This window comes from Nipponia nippon, unplaced genomic scaffold, assembly GCF_047370975.1.
Source record: "Nipponia nippon isolate SJK-2023a ecotype South Korea unplaced genomic scaffold, ASM4737097v1 scaffold_8, whole genome shotgun sequence".
NCBI classification, from domain to species: Eukaryota; Metazoa; Chordata; class Aves; order Pelecaniformes; family Threskiornithidae; genus Nipponia; species Nipponia nippon.
This window is the reverse complement of record NW_028262402.1, coordinates 821,187-839,164: the sequence shown is the minus strand read 5'-3', so window position 1 is coordinate 839,164 and position 17,978 is coordinate 821,187. Positions and strand designations below refer to the sequence as shown.

The 17,978-nt window shown below is 43.0% G+C and overlaps 1 protein-coding gene across 3 annotated transcripts in view; it reads left to right on the top strand.

Annotated features, from left to right (window-relative positions):
- PLPPR1 (phospholipid phosphatase related 1) overlaps positions 1-17,978 on the top strand; it is a 136,735-nt gene that overhangs the window by 13,879 nt on the left and 104,878 nt on the right. The window contains exon 2 of one of the 3 annotated variants that reach the window (XM_087741864.1): positions 12,334-12,415. The exons of the other annotated variants lie outside the window; for them this stretch is intronic. The gene's annotated coding sequence lies outside the window, so the exon portion shown is untranslated. The remainder of the gene's footprint in view (positions 1-12,333; positions 12,416-17,978) is intronic. 3 annotated transcript variants of the gene reach the window in all.

Below are 17,978 nucleotides of genomic sequence, written 5' to 3'. Positions count from 1 at the left end.
CTCTTACCTTCTACCCTCTTACTTTGACTCTCTCTGGAAAGGCATCAAAGCTAACCTCTTCTGTCCTTGCTTCACTGTATGTAATTTATTTGCATTGTCCTTCTTTTAGAGTGATAGGAAAGCTACCGTCTAGAACATATCTCACTTCTGCTGTGAAACATTTCTATTTCACCACAGTCACAGTGGGTGGTATATAGGAGTCAGGTGAAGCAAAGCCTGGGTGCCCTTTGCTTCCCTAAACCAAAAAGAGGGAAAGTGGCACCAGTGATGACTGTTTTGGTGATGTATGGCTATCCCTCTGTAAAGAGTAGCAGTGCTTCTTCAATCTTTTCATCACCCGTAAAAACATTTCACAGGAAGTATTCTTGAAGCCAGCCAGAAGCTTAGAGGTGAGGTTATTGCTTTCAGAAATGCAGTTTTTCAGAAAGTTCAAGTTTCTTAGTTACAGTTTCTATTAATTTCTGTGTGCTTGGGTATGCTCAGCATGCAGCAAAGAGAAGGATTAATATATAGGGGCATTTGTTACTGTCCTCCCCTCCTTTCTCTTGGTATTACTGTGCTCTGTTCCTCTGTGACCACCGTCCAGACAAAGCCTCCTGAGAGACAAAGCCTCCCGTTTCACCCTGGCTTCCAGCAGCTATCTCAGGTGGAAGTAGCTCCTTACAGTAGCAGCAGAAGGCTCAACATGAAAGAGTATTCACACTGCTGCTTGGGCGGTTTTGGTAGCATCCCAAGAGGTACTTCAAACCTAGTTCAGGTACACATGTGAGGGCTGAAGTGGCTGGGGCGGTTGATGTGGAGACAGTCTGCAGTACCTGCAGGTGGTTGTGCGCAAAGCTGTGCGGTGCTACGCAAGGTCACACAAGCTTGGGAATAGGGCCACTGTAGTTACATTTTGCTGCACAGGCAATAACACTAGTGAAAAGCTGATGGTTGAAGTCTACCAGTGACCTTTTTTGTGGCACTGCTGTTGTACTGTGTATCCACATAGGACGATGGTGGGAGCCTTCATCTGGGAGGTGGGAGAGCTGAGTTGAAACCTCACCACCCTGGCCTGACACTGCCTTGAATACAGGCCATCTCAAGTAAAGGCAGCATGCAGTGTGTGATTTGAGGTGGAAACAGAGCAGCTGCATTTCCAAAACCCTTTCTCAGCTCCCCTTGCAGCTTCAGTGTGCTGTGAGCATGCCTCTAGGTCGCTGGCCCTGCTCATCAGGCAGGAGGACAGCTAGTTTGAGGACACTGCTCAAAGCAGCCCCACCCCTAGAGCTGCTCTAAATGCATCTGCGCAGAAAATGGAGGTGTTTGTAGGAATAGGAGCCCAGGCTACATCATAGCTAAGCACAAGTTTTGAAATGTCAAAGTCAAGAATTAGACCCCAGACACTTGCAGAGAGGATATTTGCCCAAAAGCATGGTGAATGCAGGAGCCAGTCACCTACAGGTGAATGTTGTCACATGCTCTATCATAATTTAAGCAGTCAGCAACAGGGTACAGCAGCCCTTGTAGGTCATCTGAATGCCACTTCTGGCCAGCTTTCTTGTTTGACAGTGACGGCACCACTGGGATGTTAGAGACCAACATTTGGCTTACAGTTCAACACACCTTGGACTGTATGAGACGCTTGAAATCTAATCCATTATGCTTGCTTAACTTTAAAATAAATGTTTCCTCCTTTTTGGCAAGCTTCATGACTGGCACTGCTTTGCAAGCTAGCAAGTAGAAAAGCAGGTGGTTTCCTGCATCCGTGATGAAAACCATTGAAAGAACAGGTAGCTAATTTTGTTCCTTGGCAAGGACTTGAAATTTTTTAGTTAATTGATGAAGGCCCAAATCTCAGTCAGAAACAAAACCCTGGCTTCATTGAAGCTCTGCCAGTTCAACCAGTAGAGAATACAGCCCTGAGGATCCAAGAGCTGTACCTGGCCATAACAGGTTTGTGAAGAAGATGACAGCTGGTGTGGTAATATTTTGGTGAGAGGGGATGAGAGGTTTTGCAGGGAAGGCTTTTGGCATCGGGTAAATTATTTACTATCCACTTTCTTGTCAGTCTCCAAGGAATAACTGCTTGATTTAATCAATTCTTTAAATATCTTATTTCTTGCGTGACGTTGTTCATTTGGCTAATTAGTTTGAAAGTTTCTGTGTTGTCTGAGCAAGACAGAGATAGGCAGTGTGGCACTCACATGTAAGTATATAGATAATAATAAAATCTGTTATCTGATCATAACCTAACCTTTGAGCATCATTTAGAAGTGTGCTTGTCAGAAATTCACAGTGTCTTTCTAAAAGCTGCTGCACCATGTTCAGCCATCTTCTATAGCACACAGGGTTAAAGGACTGGTTTAAACCCAAAGTATTTTTTGTTGCTGACTGAGTGGCGTGTTTGTAGAGCCTGTTGGCAAGAGGTGAAAGAAATCTCACGTTTCAGTGTGAAATAAAAGCATTAACATCAGATGAAGCCTTCTGCTGTATAAGAAGATAAGCTAGGAAAACCAAATAGAGAAGAAAGCAAGGATTTGATCCAGTCAGACTTAAGGTGATTGAGATTAGACCACTGACTCAGACAGGGCACTGGGTGAAAAGAAGCCACCTGGGACCTGATATTTGATGTGCTAGTTCCTTCACTCAGGTGGATGCCCGAGAGTGGTGGTATGCACTCAGGCATATTCATTCTCAGTTTCAACACAAATTCCATTTCTGAGATTCAGTGTCTTGCTCTCTGTCCTGTCATCCTCTTTATTCTTCTAACCATTCATCAGACTCATTAGATCTGCTGAACTGCCTTATTCTCTGGTCCATCTGTTTTATAGTCTCCATTCCAGAGCTCTGCTGCTGAAATTTGTTTTACTGGATTGAGCTTGCTTCCTGTTCCCAACAGGGTTGAATTTAATCTCCAGTACGTATTCTGAATTATGCTTATGATGAAATATATTAAATTTTTAAGAGTCCATAACATATCATGTTAATCTCTTGATGCCTAGCACAGGTGAACTCCCATTGGCTTCCATGTATATGCTCTGAGTCTTGACTGCATGGATTTATCAAAACCAAACATAAAAAAACTATATAAATGATAGGGTGCTTTTTTACCTGCTGTTATTTTCTTTAACTTCTTGTATTTTTTTTCTATCTAAAACCTTACTTAAGAAACTCTCTAAGACTATATTCTTAGTTGCAAAGAGATTGAGACATTTAGAAAGAGAATGCTACAAGCTTCTGGTGACTTGCATAGCATAGAGGTAGCCTAGGCTGTGTTTCCTGATTTGGTTGTGTCTAGATAGACCTGTGATACTGTACAGAGACTAGTTAAGCAGAAACCTGCTCTTTGTAGTGCCCCTCCATTCCCTCATTCATACTTGGCTTGGTTGTACAGAAGGCAGATCTCAGGGAATGGTAATCTGTATCTGTCTGGGGCAAGGAAGAAGAGATGTGGTGATCAAAATAATGCCCTACAACTTCAGAAGCACAGGCTCAGCTCCTAACTCTGCCTCTGGCCTTGCTAAATTGTGGGTGTCCTAGTCTTTTGATGGTAGTTGAGAGCTATCTTCATAGGTTTTGGCCTCTGAAAAAAGGAATTGCTACCACTGTCTTAGCTTGCATGTAATCATGAAGACACACAGAAGGGAGAATGTCTTCATACTCTATGGACAATAAGGAAGATGTGGTTATTGATTTTATCTGGTTAGACTTGTTAGCTGCAAGATTTCACACCTTATAGCTGCTCAGTTTTACACTGGGAACTTAAAGAGTCTAGAACAGAGTCCTTTTGTCTCAGCTGGATTTTCTTTGGTTTTCTGCTTCACATTCTCTAGGGGTTCTGTTATTGTGCATTGTCCCTGCAACTGTGTGTTAGCGAAGTTGCATAATTTCACCGTCCTAATAGTAACACATGAATCCAACAGCTGTAACTTCAAAAAGAAGCCAGACTGTTAAATAGTGTAGGGTATATGAAATTGCAAAGTAGTTGCAGCACAGGTGGCAGAAGGTGAGTTAAAAGTCTTATCAGCCCAGGGTGCCACTGATGGGTGCACACACAGACCACAAGCACATTTTGGAAGCTGGATTTTCTCCTGCCTGATCATTTTCTTCTCCCCTAGCAAATAGATGTCCATCCCACACACGAGATGCAGATAAAAGCTAACTGCTTCTGCTGACTGATCTCCTGATGACTTTGCTTTTGTTGATGCTACTGCTCTGTCTTATTCTTCCTTCTTGTCCCTCCGCTTCTTGCTTCCAGAAACCACATATGCAAAACTCACTTGCTTCGCTGTTAGAGTGAGAATACTACATGCAAGTTTTTTTGATGAGCGGTGATGAGTATTCTAGACTCTTCAAAAGTAATGATGTAAAAATTATTTTTTGTGTAATGACTTTTTTGGAAGATAAATGTTTTGCTTTCTTTACAAAGCATTCTGTTATTTAAAAACTGACCATCTGAAAAACAATTTCCATCTGGAGCTGCACTCATTTTCTTTGGTGGTTCAGAGTTCTTAGCCAGACTACATCCATGTAATGCAGTAAGGCATCCAGGAAGGGGTACCACACTGCCTTGGAAGGGCACATACACAGTACTTCTTTATAATGTTCTTTCACCTCCAACCATTTCATTCCAAGGACTTCCCAAGTTGGATGTGATTTCTGTGTACAGCGGAGAAAAGCAAGCATATTTTTACTAGGCTTTAATTCACTAGAGAGCGAGCCACATGAGCAGGGAGAGACAGGGAAACAGCTGAAGCAAATTTATCATTGAATTGGAGGTGACATCCATGAAAAATGTTTTGTACTTTTTTTGCCTGGCCAAGCTTTGCCTACCAATGTCTTCACAGCATTAATCACAAGTAAAATGTTCTGCGAGAAACCTTTGCTCTATGTTAAGAAATACTAATGAGGGTATGGACTTAATGTTTTGTCCCTCTTCAGAGGGTTTGCTTGCTGCAGACAGGGAAGGAAAGCTGTCAGCAGAGGGTTTTAACCTTGGAAAGGAAGCAAGTACCTCCCACTCATGAGATGTTTATATTATCTTGCTGTTAATGAGCTATAAGCATGGGATTGACAGCCACTAACATTTCCAGTGGCAGAAGAGGCAGCTTGTAAATGGCCTGATGTGCAGGCAAAGGACCTGTCTATGCTCTTAGCCTGGATCTATGTTAAGAAGAGCAACCTTGCCTGCAAATTCAACAATGAGAGAGAGGTGTGGTTTCGTGTGGCAGTTGCATGGTGGCATAGCAGGACTAGCAGTAATTGGACATCTTCGGTCTTGTGTCAGAGGGCATGCTGTTTCCCTGCTCCTGGGCAGGGAAGTTAGGAGGATAGCACTGTCCAGAGAGGGCAGGGAGACCAAAATTTCCATTATACGGTTGTGAGGCTGCCTACCTGGGTGAACTCTTCTTAGGTGCAGTGATGCATAACACTCTGTGGAGAAACAAGTTTAATTTGTTCACACATATGAAAGTGGTTTTGTTTTCAGGTGTTTTGTGTGCTTATGCCTGGAGCTTGAGTACAATGCAGATCTAATTGCCGTCCTCACCATGTTCACAAGTCCATGGGGCCAGACAGGATCCACCCGAGGATACTGAGGGAGCTGGCAGAGGACCTTGCCAAGCCACTTTCCATCATTTACCAGCAGTCCTGGTCAACCGGGGAGGTCCCAGATGACTGGAAGTTAGTAAATGTGACGCCCCTCTACAACAAGGGTTGGAAGGAGGATCCGGGGAACTACAGGCCTGTCAGCCTGACCTTGGTGCCGGGGAAGGTCATGGAACAAATCATCTTGAATGCCATTACGGAGCACGTGCAGGACAACTGGGGGATCACGCTCAGCCAACATGGGTTTATGAAAGGGAGATCCTGTTTCACTAACCTGGTCTCCTTCTATGACAAGGTGACCCCCTTAGTGGATGAGGGGAAGGCTGTGGATGTTGTCTGCTTGGACTTTAGTAAAGCCCTTGACACTGTCTCCCACAGCATTCTCCTGGAGGAGCTGGCTGCTCACGGCTTGGATGGGTGCACTCTACGCTGGGTTAAAAACTGGCTGGACGGCCGAGCCCAGAAAGTGGTGGTGAATGGAGTCAAATCCAGTGGTGTTCCCCAGGGCTCAGTATTGGGGCCAGCTCTGTTTAATATCTTCATCAACGATCTGGATGAGGGGATTGAGTGCACCCTCAGTAAGTTTGCAGATGACACCAAGTTGGGTGGAAGTGTCGATCTGCTGGAGGGCAGGAAGGCCCTACAGAGGGACCTGGACAGGCTGGATCGTTGGGCTGTGGCCAAATGTATGAAGTTCAACAAGGCTAAGTGCCGGGTCCTGCACTTGGGTCACAACAACCCCCTGCAACGCTACAGGCTTGGGGAGGAGTGGCTGGAGAGCTGCCTGGCGGAAAAGGACCTGGGGGTGTTGGTCGACAGCCACTTGAACATGAGCCAGCAGTGTGCCCAGGTGGCCAAGAGGGCCAATGGCATCCTGGCTTGTATCAGGAATAGTGTGGCCAGCAGGACCAGGGAGGTGATAGTGCCCCTGTACTCGGCACTGGTGAGGCTGCACCTCGAGTACTGTGTTCAGTTTTGGGTCCCTCACTCCAAGAAGGACATCGAGGTGCTGGAGTGTGTCCAAGGAAGGGCAACGAAGTGGGTGAAGGGTCTAAAGCACAAGTCTTATGAGGAGCGGCTGAGGGAGCTGGTGTTGTTTACCCTGGAGAAGAGGAGGTTGAGGGGAGACCTTATTGGTCTCTACAACTACCTGAAAGGAGGTTGTAGCCAGGTGGGGGTCGGTCTCTTCTCCCTAGTAACAAGCGATAGGATGAGAGGAAATGGCCTTAAGCTGCACCAGGGGAGGTTTAGGTTGGATATTAGGAAAAACTTCTTCACTGAAAGGGTAGTGAAGCATTGGAAGAGGCTGCCCATGGAAGTGGTTGAGTCTCCATCCCTGGAGGTATTTAAAGGAAGGGTAGACATGGTGCTTGAGGACATGGTTTAGTGGTGGACTTGGCAGTGCTAGGTTAACGGTTGGACTCGATGATCTTAAGGGTCTTTTCCAACCTTAACGATGCTATGATTCTATGATTCTGTGTTCTTCAGATCACAAAAGGCCTGTCCTTACAATCCACAACCGGGAGTATGTAATCACCTTTGATGTGACCTCCTCATAAACAAACCTCAAATGATTTGGGGCCAGCCTGATTTACAGCCAAAGACCAAATCCCCAGAATGGAGCAACGGTTATTCTGTTTTTATCTCCAACCAGTTTCTGGTTTGCATTTGCAATCGTAACAGGGTGACAAAAAGGTTTTCTTATCTCTTATTCAAACACCAGTATGTCTGAAAAACTCTGTAAATCAGGTGTGGTTAAAGCCAGGCCTTTCAGATTAATCAATGAGAGCTGAAATCTATTTAAAAATGCTGTTTGTTGCAGACTCCCAGCCATGTGTGTGTGCAGAAGCCTGCCTATAGTCTTGGAGGCATTATTTCATCTGAACAGTGGCAAAGAGTGCTTTGCGGTGTGTGTTGCTACTCACAGCACTGTCACTTGAGCCTGTGCTGGAGCTTTGTGGGCAAGGTTTTCTGAAGCATCCAGCCTTGGCCTAACCTTCCTTGCATAGCAACTGATGGTACAATTTGTATGGATGCCAGTGAATGAAGAGTTTAAGCCTAGTGCTGTAGAAAATCCTAGGTAGAGAAGTATTGTCACAATAGGGAATTGTGACAATTGTCACTGTCATATTAGACTGTGTGATTCTAAACCATTCATAAGGGAAGACTGAACCAAGCGCTCAGACATCATAGCAATGAGTGGAGAGAGAGATCTGAAATCCCTGCATGGTAAATGCAATAGCCAGCACAGTATTGTCAAAAGAAAGACCTCTGACAAAAGGTATTCACTGTCAAGTAACAGCATAAAATATTGTGGTTCTTCGAGTATCACATACTGAGATGCTAACAATATGTTAACAAACTACTTAAACACATCCTAACTTTAAACTTCGTGATGGTGTCACCAGACTTAAATGGGTGCATCAAAACCATGGTTTTTTTCATGAATTATGACCTTTGTAAATGGCAGAATTAGCAAAACCAAGGAGAGGGCTATCATATTCTCTTAGTTTTAACTGCCTTTTCTTTGAGAGTTGACATTGAGGACATTTTATTAATCATCCCTAGCTGTGGCTGAAAATTGGATTTGGTTTGAAGGAGGAGTTTTTCAGGTCAACCCAAACTCACTCATCATGCAGTCTTAGTCTTACTATTGGATCAGTCCAGGCACTCGATGCACTTGTATTGCAAATCATTTTGCCTTTAATACCACACAAGAGTCTTTTGTGAATAAAGCTGCAATGTTAATCCATTCCTTGGCTTTTCAAGTAAGTGCTTCTTAGGAGGTGAAGAAGGCAGCCTGTTGCAACGTGAATCCTGAATAGGAGACCCTAGTTCCCTTGAAGTCAATGAATGACGTCAGAAGCAAAACTTCCAGGCTCCTCTGCAGTCCTCATTAGGGCAGCACAGGCATCATAAGCCCCCATGGGTGCAGGTAAGACAGAGCAGCTGCCTCAGCAGCTGCAGCCCTTATTTTGGCCAGTTCTACCTTCTCCTGCAAATCTGCAGCTCCTGTTTACTTGCCTGCTCACGCTAGCATCATTTTTGTCAAATCCAGCAGTGGTGCAGTGACCTGAGGAAATGTCCCTTCTTTAATGACAGAGACAGAACTTTTTAGTTGCCTTTCTTTTTTTCTTGTTGAATATAGCTGAAACTCAGTGTTTTATGTCTTCAGCGTCAACAGATAGATTATTGTTACCGCTGTGCCTTGAAGACATGTCGCCTGTTTCTTTGTATTCAAGGGTAGTGCAATTTCTTCCACCTTGCTGAGCTGAAAGAAAGCAAGGAGGTTGTCGACCTGTCCCATCTCCAGCTTTGGGAAAGATTCCCTGGGACCATTGGATGGGGAGTGGGAGAAGGGTGAGAGGGCTGGGGTGGCAGTGGGGCAGGCTGCCTGCCCTTCTCTCCCCACGAGCCCCAGCCCAGAGGACGGGCATGAATCAATGCCCTCAAAATCTAAGGCCAGGGAGTGAATAGGTGAGAAACTGCTGACTCCTCCCTTCCTACTGGGATCTGACCTGAGTGCAAATAGCTGTGTGCTTTAGCTGACAAAAATACGCTAACATCCCTTGCAAACAAGTCTTGCAAGAGTCAGCTTGATTTTTTTCCTTCCCTTCTCCCCCTTAGTCACGTCCTTTGTAATATCGAGATAAATCTGTGTCAGTCTCAGCTCAGTTTCAGGATCTCTGCTGAAGGGAGATCAATGTCAATGTCTCTGCTGCGGCATGCCCAGGGTTGGTCATGGCCTGTTCTAGACAGCTCCAGCCCTTCAGCCACTGGTGCGGCTGCCAAAACGTATGGAAGAAAGGGCAAAAATGCTAGAGGAGCAGAGGAGTGAGGAAAAAAGAGTGAGGGACAGGAGGGCGAAGAGCAAGGAGGGGCAGGCGGCACCAAGCAGCACCCTGGGGCTGGAGCAGATCTGCCCTGCCGCCTACAGAGAGCACACGCCGGGGCAGTTTTCCTGATGGGTACTGCAGCCTTGGGGAGAGCCCAGAGCAGGGGGAAAGTGTGAGTGGGAAGGAGTGGCAGAGAGAAACCACCATGTTCTGACCAGCCCGTGCTGCTCCAGGCGGTGTATGTGGGGACGGTGTTGGTTGGTTTGCCTTTTTTTCTTGCTACCTGAATCTATTCTACCTGGCAATAAATCAAATTAATTTCCCCCCAAGGCAAGTCTGTTTTGCCCACCACAGTAACTGGTAAGCAATCTCCTTGTCTTTAGCTCGACCCACGAGGTTTCTCATCCTGTTTTCTCCCCGTGTCCTGCTGAGGAGGTGGAGTGATTGAGAGGCTGAATGGGAATTTGGCCGTTGGCCAGGGTTAACCCACCACAATACTCTGCCAAGGAAGCACCTTTAACTCTCTAAATAAATATCTCTTTCATTCTTAGGGGCTCTGGTAGGATGCTATAAAAATCTGATTTCAAATTTTCTTTAGCAGTAGGAAAAAATAATCTCAACCACGCAAAATATTGCTGAATCATTACACAAGGCCCAGAGGATATGGTTCTTTCCTCAGCTGCGTGAGGAAAGTCAGAGTAGTTAATCTCAGTCATCTGCCCTGGCCTTTGAAACCAAAACTTCTGATCAGTCGCTGCCCTGAAAAACGTGCATGAAGGCTGCCCAGCCCTTCAGGGGAAAAAGGCTTGTTGTTACTGATCTATGTGAAACTCTTCTTCAAAAGTGCTTAAGGATTCTGTAAATGCTGGGACTACAGAGGCAAAATACGGCCCCTTTTCTCAAACAGTTCATGATTACAGGCAGCAGTTCCCAAATTATTCTGGTCATGAGGCCACTCTCAGGAATGGGCTGGCCATGTTGACCAGATGTTATCTCCCTCAGTGAAATCTCCTTCAGCACCCTCCTAGCATCTGGGAAATCACACATGTGTAGCTGATTCATGGTATAGATGCTACTGATTCTTTTTTTTTTTTGTCCTTTCTTTCTATTTTTGTAAAGAAAAAGTACCCTTCTTCTCGGTGTTCTTGTAAGAATCCAACTAACAAGAAAAATATCCTGAAATCAGAAGAGACTTCTAAATACAGATGTTGCCATTTTATAATGCAAGGTTACACACAAAGCAAGTGGTGACTTTTTAAAGACATACTTGCTTGGAGCAATTAATTTTTGCCCCCCCCCCCCCGGATCTGCCGTTGAGGCTATGTCCTGGTTAGAGGGCAAGCTCTGCACTCTTATCTGTGCTAGAGAGCAACAGACAGGCACTGTAATGATAGTGTTACTCTGCACCCACAGGAGGCCTGTAAATAGATCTTGATTCAGGCAGTGATGCATGTCTAAATGAAGGCTCTGCGGTCTCTCCCATTTACCCTTTGGCTATGTTGCAGTGTGTCCTTTTGCAATGTCAGTTACAGACAGTCTCTCAGAGCTTGCAGGTGGAAGTAGGAGCAGCATGTAATCCTAGAGAAAGGTATGGGATTTCTGGCAGGCGCCTGTCTGTATAGTCACCTACAAGCCTGCTGTCATACTCTATATTGCTAGCACGTAACCCTTTGAAATACCAAGTTTCAGCTTGTTCACTTACACACAAATCCGCTAACAGCCTCTACCAAAGTGTAAATTTCCAGAAGAGGTGCAAAGTTTCTTGATAGCTGATGACAATAATATACTATTTCAATCAAGAGAGAGTTCAAATGGGACTGCTAAACATCTCTCAGCAAAGCCTTTGAACATGATGATAATAGAAACGTTTTCACTGAGAGACAAAAAAGACCAGAACTGCTGTGAATTGCAGTGATGTAAAGGAATAGCAATAGGACATTGCTATCTTCTTAAGCTGCTAGAAAATAGTAACTTATTCTGGTCTCAATCACAGCTCAGGTCCCTAATCCCTTTCATCTCATTACCCTTGCTGAGCAAAAGATAAAGCAATTTCAAATTTCAAAACAGATCCCCTGCTGTCAGACTGGGGTAACGTCTTCTCAAATCTAAAGTGGAACACGCTCTAAGTGGGTCACTTTTTGTCTTCAGACTTTGCTTGCCTCCAAATGCCAAGTCGGGCACCTGTCCCTACCCCTCTGATGTTAAAAGAAGGTTCGACTCCATGTGGAGAAACTTTTGCATTTGTCTGATAAGGTGAAACCAGAGTGGGATGTCAAAATTTTTTTTCAGTTTATAGTTATATTTGGAGCACAGCACATTAAAAGGCCTCTTGTTCATATTTTAGTCCTTTCAACAACGATGTAATGGAGTTGAGAATTTCTATGAAAGTATGATGAGATGTCTTTTAAAACTGGCATGATTGCTGAATGACCACAGGAAACACAGGTACCATCAACTGCCATTACAAATAGATACTCAGTCTTGTAGTGGTATTTTTTTTTCTTTTTGGAAGGAGTAATGCATAATGCCAGGCTAGGAACAAGCATTATTGTGATTTCAAGGTGGTAGAGAACGGACTATTCTTATTCTGATTATTAATAGTAATTCACTGTGTTCTTAATTAGAGTATTAGCCTTTCTTCTTTCTAGCTTTTTTCCATGCAGAAGAGATATTTCTGGCTTTGAGAAATTTACAAGTCCATGTATATAGAGTGTAAAGCATAGTACTCCCATTGCATTGCTTTTGTTCAGACTTCAACAGAAAGAAACTGTCACTGAGTACTTTCAAATCCTCCGTAAAAGGGCATTAATATAAAAACAGTTTTAAGATTAGTCTGCCCTTGCCAAAAACATTTAAAAAAATCTGTGTTATCTTTAATAAATTCTTTTTTTTTTTTTTTTCCTTTCAGTGAACACTAAAACGTATTGGAGCTTGTTCTAAACTGAATCAAACAGAGCCTCAGCCTTCGGTATATGTGCTAAGAGATCCAGGTATAACTCTAGTTATTTTTGTGAAGCTGTCATTGATTTTAGTGGGTGTTTTGTACAGTAATTGAAAGGTATATTGCGACCTGGAAAGAGTGAGTTATAGCCTTGCTATCTCTACGTGTGGACAGCTGCCTGATCTTAGACTGCCTGTAAAAAGCCCAGTACCAGACCTGTTAATCTTGTCTCATGTCAGAACAGTAACTGACTGTAATTGGTTCAGTTTCAAGTTCAGGTCCCATCAAAAGAAAAGCAAAGTAATGCAAATGTCCATTTAATTTCTGTGTTTTGGACAGGTGAAATCTTGACCTTTTTCTTCGTTTTGCCTTAAAACAGGAGGAACGTTTTTTTCTTGTTCAGGTTCATCACGTAAAGAATTAATTAAGGGGGACAAACCTTTGAACTTAAAAATCTGTCTTATAGGAGAACGGATCCACAGCTATGTCTTCTAGTTCTTCAGAGAGCCATGCCTCTTTTATGTCTCTTCCTGGTTTTCTTATAAAGAAGATCTTAGTCTGTATCATGGAAGAGATGCAGTGCAACTAGCATAAGTTTGCACTTGTAGTTTAAATACTTTTCCAGGCAAAGTAACTAGATTAGCCAAGATAGGGTGGGATTTTCAACTGACAATGGCCCTACTCTTTTGTGTTTGTAGTTTCTATAGTATGAATTAACAGTTCTGAGCTTCTCTGTTTGTGTCTGTACTGACTTTGAGACCCTCATTTTGTCCAAGCTGGCCATGTAGCTTTCAGGAATGCTTATGTTGCTAAACTTCAGAATGAGCAATCACAGTAAAAAAGTCCCTGAGCACCAGTAAGAAGCACGGGAAAAGCTACATGTTTTCTGGACCTCCCTAAAGGAGAAATTGCTTGTGATCAAGAAAGAGGCAGGCTGGGTTTATGGTACTAGACTGAAATAGGGGTTTTCATCTTCCCTTTGGAAATGAAACAACTGGGGAACAGATCAACTCTGCCTGCTGCCTCTCAGGACAGGCCTTAGACAAGAAATCTCTCCAAGGTCTGCTAAGAAATCAGTCATTCATAGACGTGGGATTTGTCCTCACCTCTGCCATAGGAAATCCCATTTCGTGGCTTTCTCCAGCCCTTGATTCCAGCCCCAGCTGCCCTGTTGTGTCCCTTGCAGCTTGGTGGCACTGCTTTGCCTTCAGTACCGCAAGGGGAAAGTACATCTCAAAATGCACTCCTCTGTGCTAATTCTGTCCCTCAAGAAATGTAATGCAAGCCCCTTGTCTTCGTGCCCACTCCTTGTTGGCTTTTGGCCTCAGGTTTGGGTTCATGCAGGCCAGTGCAATACCTTGGTGACTCTCCGGGGTAATACCATGTGTATGTTTCAGTCTTGCTTCTGCATTGGAGGAGGAAGGGATTTTTAACTTGGGGTTGCTTCTCATGCTCAGGTTTAAGCAGAGTAATTCCGAGCCACGGCTGTTGAAATGGAAAAGGGGAGAAAAGAGGATTTTGTATAGTTATGTATAGTTAACTTAGTCTTTCATGTTTCACTTCAATAAGGAAAAAAAATCCATGTAGGTTATGTTACCTTCATTTTAAGACATGGAGAATCTTATCCCGCTGATTTGGTTGGAAGCATATTCTAATGTAATATCCCTGGGCAGGTTATAAATTCCTTATGTTTCATTTGGGCATAGTACACTGGATCTTGTGAATGGTAATTCCATGGGAATTACCTGACAGTTGGGTAAAATACTTTTCATGGGGTGGATAAATGATATTATGGCAGGGGGATAACATGCAGCAGAATGACTGGTCTGAAAAAACAAAAAAATCTGCATTTTGAACATGACAAATTTGACTTCATATCCTCTTTGGCGACTCTGCAGGGCAAGCAGATGCAGCCAACAATGGCATCTGCTGCAGGACTGGCAATGCAGCTCCCGCAACCAGGAGCTGAATCCTTTTCTCTTATGATGTATGGATTAGGTGCCAGGTGCTTTTTAATTTTTTATTAATAAGGTAGAATGTAGGGTATTGGGAATGCTTCTTGTAGATCAGAATAAAGCAGTTTAGACAATGCCAGAAGTAAAGTATATTTCCAAAGCAAAAACCCAGCAGAAGACAGAGGTCTGCTGAGTGTAAATTCTTTGCAAGCTGCACAGATGGCCCAGCCTCACAGCAGCAGGATGGGAACAATACTGTGTTTCCTTACGGTGCAAACAATGATGACAGCCTTTTTCAGTCCTTAAACCAGGGTGAGGAGCAGCCCTGAAGGGGAACCCATTGCAAGCTGGGAGATATAAGGAATGCAATCAGTGCAATGTGAACACTTGCACAACACAGGTGTTTAACAGCTTTTATATTTATGGGCCTTGTTAATGAACTGTAATGATGAATTGCAATTCAATGAATTTCCAGGAACCTATAATGCAGCAATAGCAAGCAAATCCATAAGACTTCTGATTTGTCAGAGTTGTCTAGCCTTTGTCTGAGGAAGATAGACTTTGGCAGTGTGCTGTACACTGTAGTCTCTTCATAATGAATATGCTTTGGGCACTGTGCCAAGATGTAATTATTCAATATGATGAAGTAGAATCCTATCTATTTATCCTGTTTATGCTTCAAAACTCATCCTTTCATTTTATTTTCCCACATGCCAAATGAAATTTAATATGTGTTGTTATTTGAATATAATACTACAGTTCATGGTATTAAATTGTACAAAAACATTTGCAAATGGTAGGCTCGTTGCAGACTGTCTTTGAAATGCCTTAATGGAAAAAAAAAAGGAGGTCTTTTATTACTAATGGGTCCATACAGAAAGAAAAAAAAACATGTCTTACACCAGTGAACTAACAGGTGGCTCAATAGGGCCACGATCTGAAACAGGACAGACTAAAATACATTGACTAAAAATCAGCAGTTTCACTCAGTCAGTACAACAGCTTAGGGGCAACATGGTTTGGTTTTGCTTTTAACTAGAATGGGGCTTTACATTCTTTACCAATTACAGGATTACTTTTTTAGAATGCAGGAAGTTGCTGACATTTGAAAACAAACCAGCATAGAGCATGATCTGGATGCACTTTGTGAGAAGCTGCATTCTCTAGCTTCAGTACAGCAATTGTTGGTCACAGTTAATCTGAACACTTTTGTTTGGTTGCAAAATAACTGTTAGTGTGAGCAGGCAGTGTCCTTATCTAGTTCACACTTTGAAAAGATTTATTTTCCTTTGTTTGATGGAGAATACAGCAATATAACTTTCACAGAGCATGAAGGAACTGAGTTTTGTTCAAACACATTGGAAGGCATCTGTGAGAAAATGAATCCCAAGTGATATAAGCAAGTGAGTTCATACTATGTCTCTTAGTCACTTTTGGCAGTACCTTACTCAATAAGTCATTCCATCAAGACTTCCCGTGGAGTCCGGTTTTACTCAGGATGTCACAGTCTGGCCATTACCTGCTTAGACTTGAGTATTTACACTAATTTAGGAATACAGTGAAATTAGCACTTCACACCTTGATGCCAGCGTAACCATTCCTGCACTGTCACTTGTCTTTAGTTCAGTAGCTTGGACAAGGAACAAAATGAGTTCTGGTCATGTAACTGAGGACAAACATAGAGAAAATGGTGCTATTCCAGGAGCTAGACAAACAAGTTACTGACCCAAGCAGAGAGGTAGACTTAACTGGACCAGGGAAAGAGGGAGTAACCGTGTAGGGTGGGGGTTGCTTTGGGGTTGGTTGTTTTTTGGGGGTGGGGTGTTTTTTTTCCCCCTCACAAGTTTTTTTCAGGCATTTTGGAAAGAAGGGAGTCTGTGTATTTAAAAAAAAAATATGGCTGCAATTTAAAGGCTGGTACAATAGAGAATATACGCTGCATATCCATGTTCTCAGTATGGTATGAATTTTTTTCAGCTTGAGTGAGAGTTTCTCTTCATGCTGTCACAACTTACCCTTTTAACATTGGCAGTTGTCTTCAGTGTGTCAGACAAGATAGGAGCAGTCACATAAGCAGGGCTGCAAAGGACTTGCTTTCTCTGGTGTTGTTTTTGCAGCAATGTAACCCCAGTAATGGGTCACAAGAAGCCTTGTGCTGCAATAATGTTGTTGACTGCTCTAAATTTTCTACTAAAATAGCTTGGGAAAAAAAATCATCTTACCATTCTCTAAGAGGTCTGTGGTGAAGAAAAAGAGTTTGATAGTTTTTAGTAGGCCAAAACACACACAACCACTTGGCTGCACTTCACTCGGCTTTATGGGAGTCGAGTAGCTGTAGCTGAGCTGTTGTAATGTGCTTTTCCTTTTCATCTGAAAGATAACAGTGTAGTATCTAGCTCACAGAATTCTTTGGACAAATTTCTTTAGAATTACAAATGCTGAATTATGGAAAATAAAATGTCATAAAGCTCAGAGATGAAGTGACTTGCTTGAAGCCAGCCACCTGTCTGTCAGTGCAGTGCTTGGGGTAGGAACAGATACGGTCTTTCCAGAGTCCCAGTCTGGTGTCTCAACTGTATGGAAAGAGCAGGCCTTTTAGAAGAAGTGCATAGCATTGATTTTGAGAGCATTGACCTGTACCTGCAGAGGTGAAAGCCTTGTGCATAATTTCCTTCCTTAGCAGATGCAGGTGTCCTGCAGTTGCACAGACAGGAGGACTCAAGGCAGGCAGGAACTCCCAGAGGCTGCTGTTGCTGGATGAGCAGCATAAACAGGTGTAAGCCTGGAGATACTTGGTTATTTTGTTCACTATTTGGGTTGTTTTTTATTTGAATGTGTTATAGAAAATGTGCTAGCTCAACCGTTTCCATGGAGTGCCAAATAAGTCAGAAAACAGAGGCCTTACAGTAACAAGAGGGAGTAGTAAGTAAATGTGTTCAAGAGCTTCTTCATCAAGTGTCAAACGTGTAGAGCTGATGGATTATTCATTTTCCTTTATCAAAAGTAGAGCTGTTTTTCTAAATAAATAGCCACTTCTTTGTATTGTAAGGGAACATGCAAATCTGAACAACGTGATATTTAGCAAATTCCACTGGCTTTTCTTTCATGTGTGAAGACATCTCTCTTCTCTGGAAAGCTGAGACATGCTGTCTCTCTGCTTGTGGAAACTAAGTGCTTCCAGTGCAGCTGTTAAGAGCCCTATTCCATTAAATCCAAAACATTTCGTGAGATATATCAGCATCAGTTAAGCTTTTATCATGATATATTTTACGGTTGGTCACTTCTGACTAGGGATCAAGGGAGAAAAAAGTCTCTGTGAGCGAAAACACAATCTTGAACTTCTGGACCTGAAAATGGGCTATTTTAAGAAAATTGCATCTTGAAAAGATATGCAATTTGCAATGCAGAATGAAAACACAAGTTTACTGTTTTGTCAGGATACAGTATATCCTTTTGGCAGTTCTATTTCTTGATCTAGTGCATGGATATTAGAGAACCCTACCCATCTTACCTCTATTGTTCTGTGGAGAAGAAAGGGGAGTCCTAATTTGAGATAGAGAATTCTGTAGTATAGAAGGGATGGGAAATCACAATATGGAACAAAGCTGTAACACAAACATGGTATGCAAATACCATAATGTGAAGAAACTTCCCTGA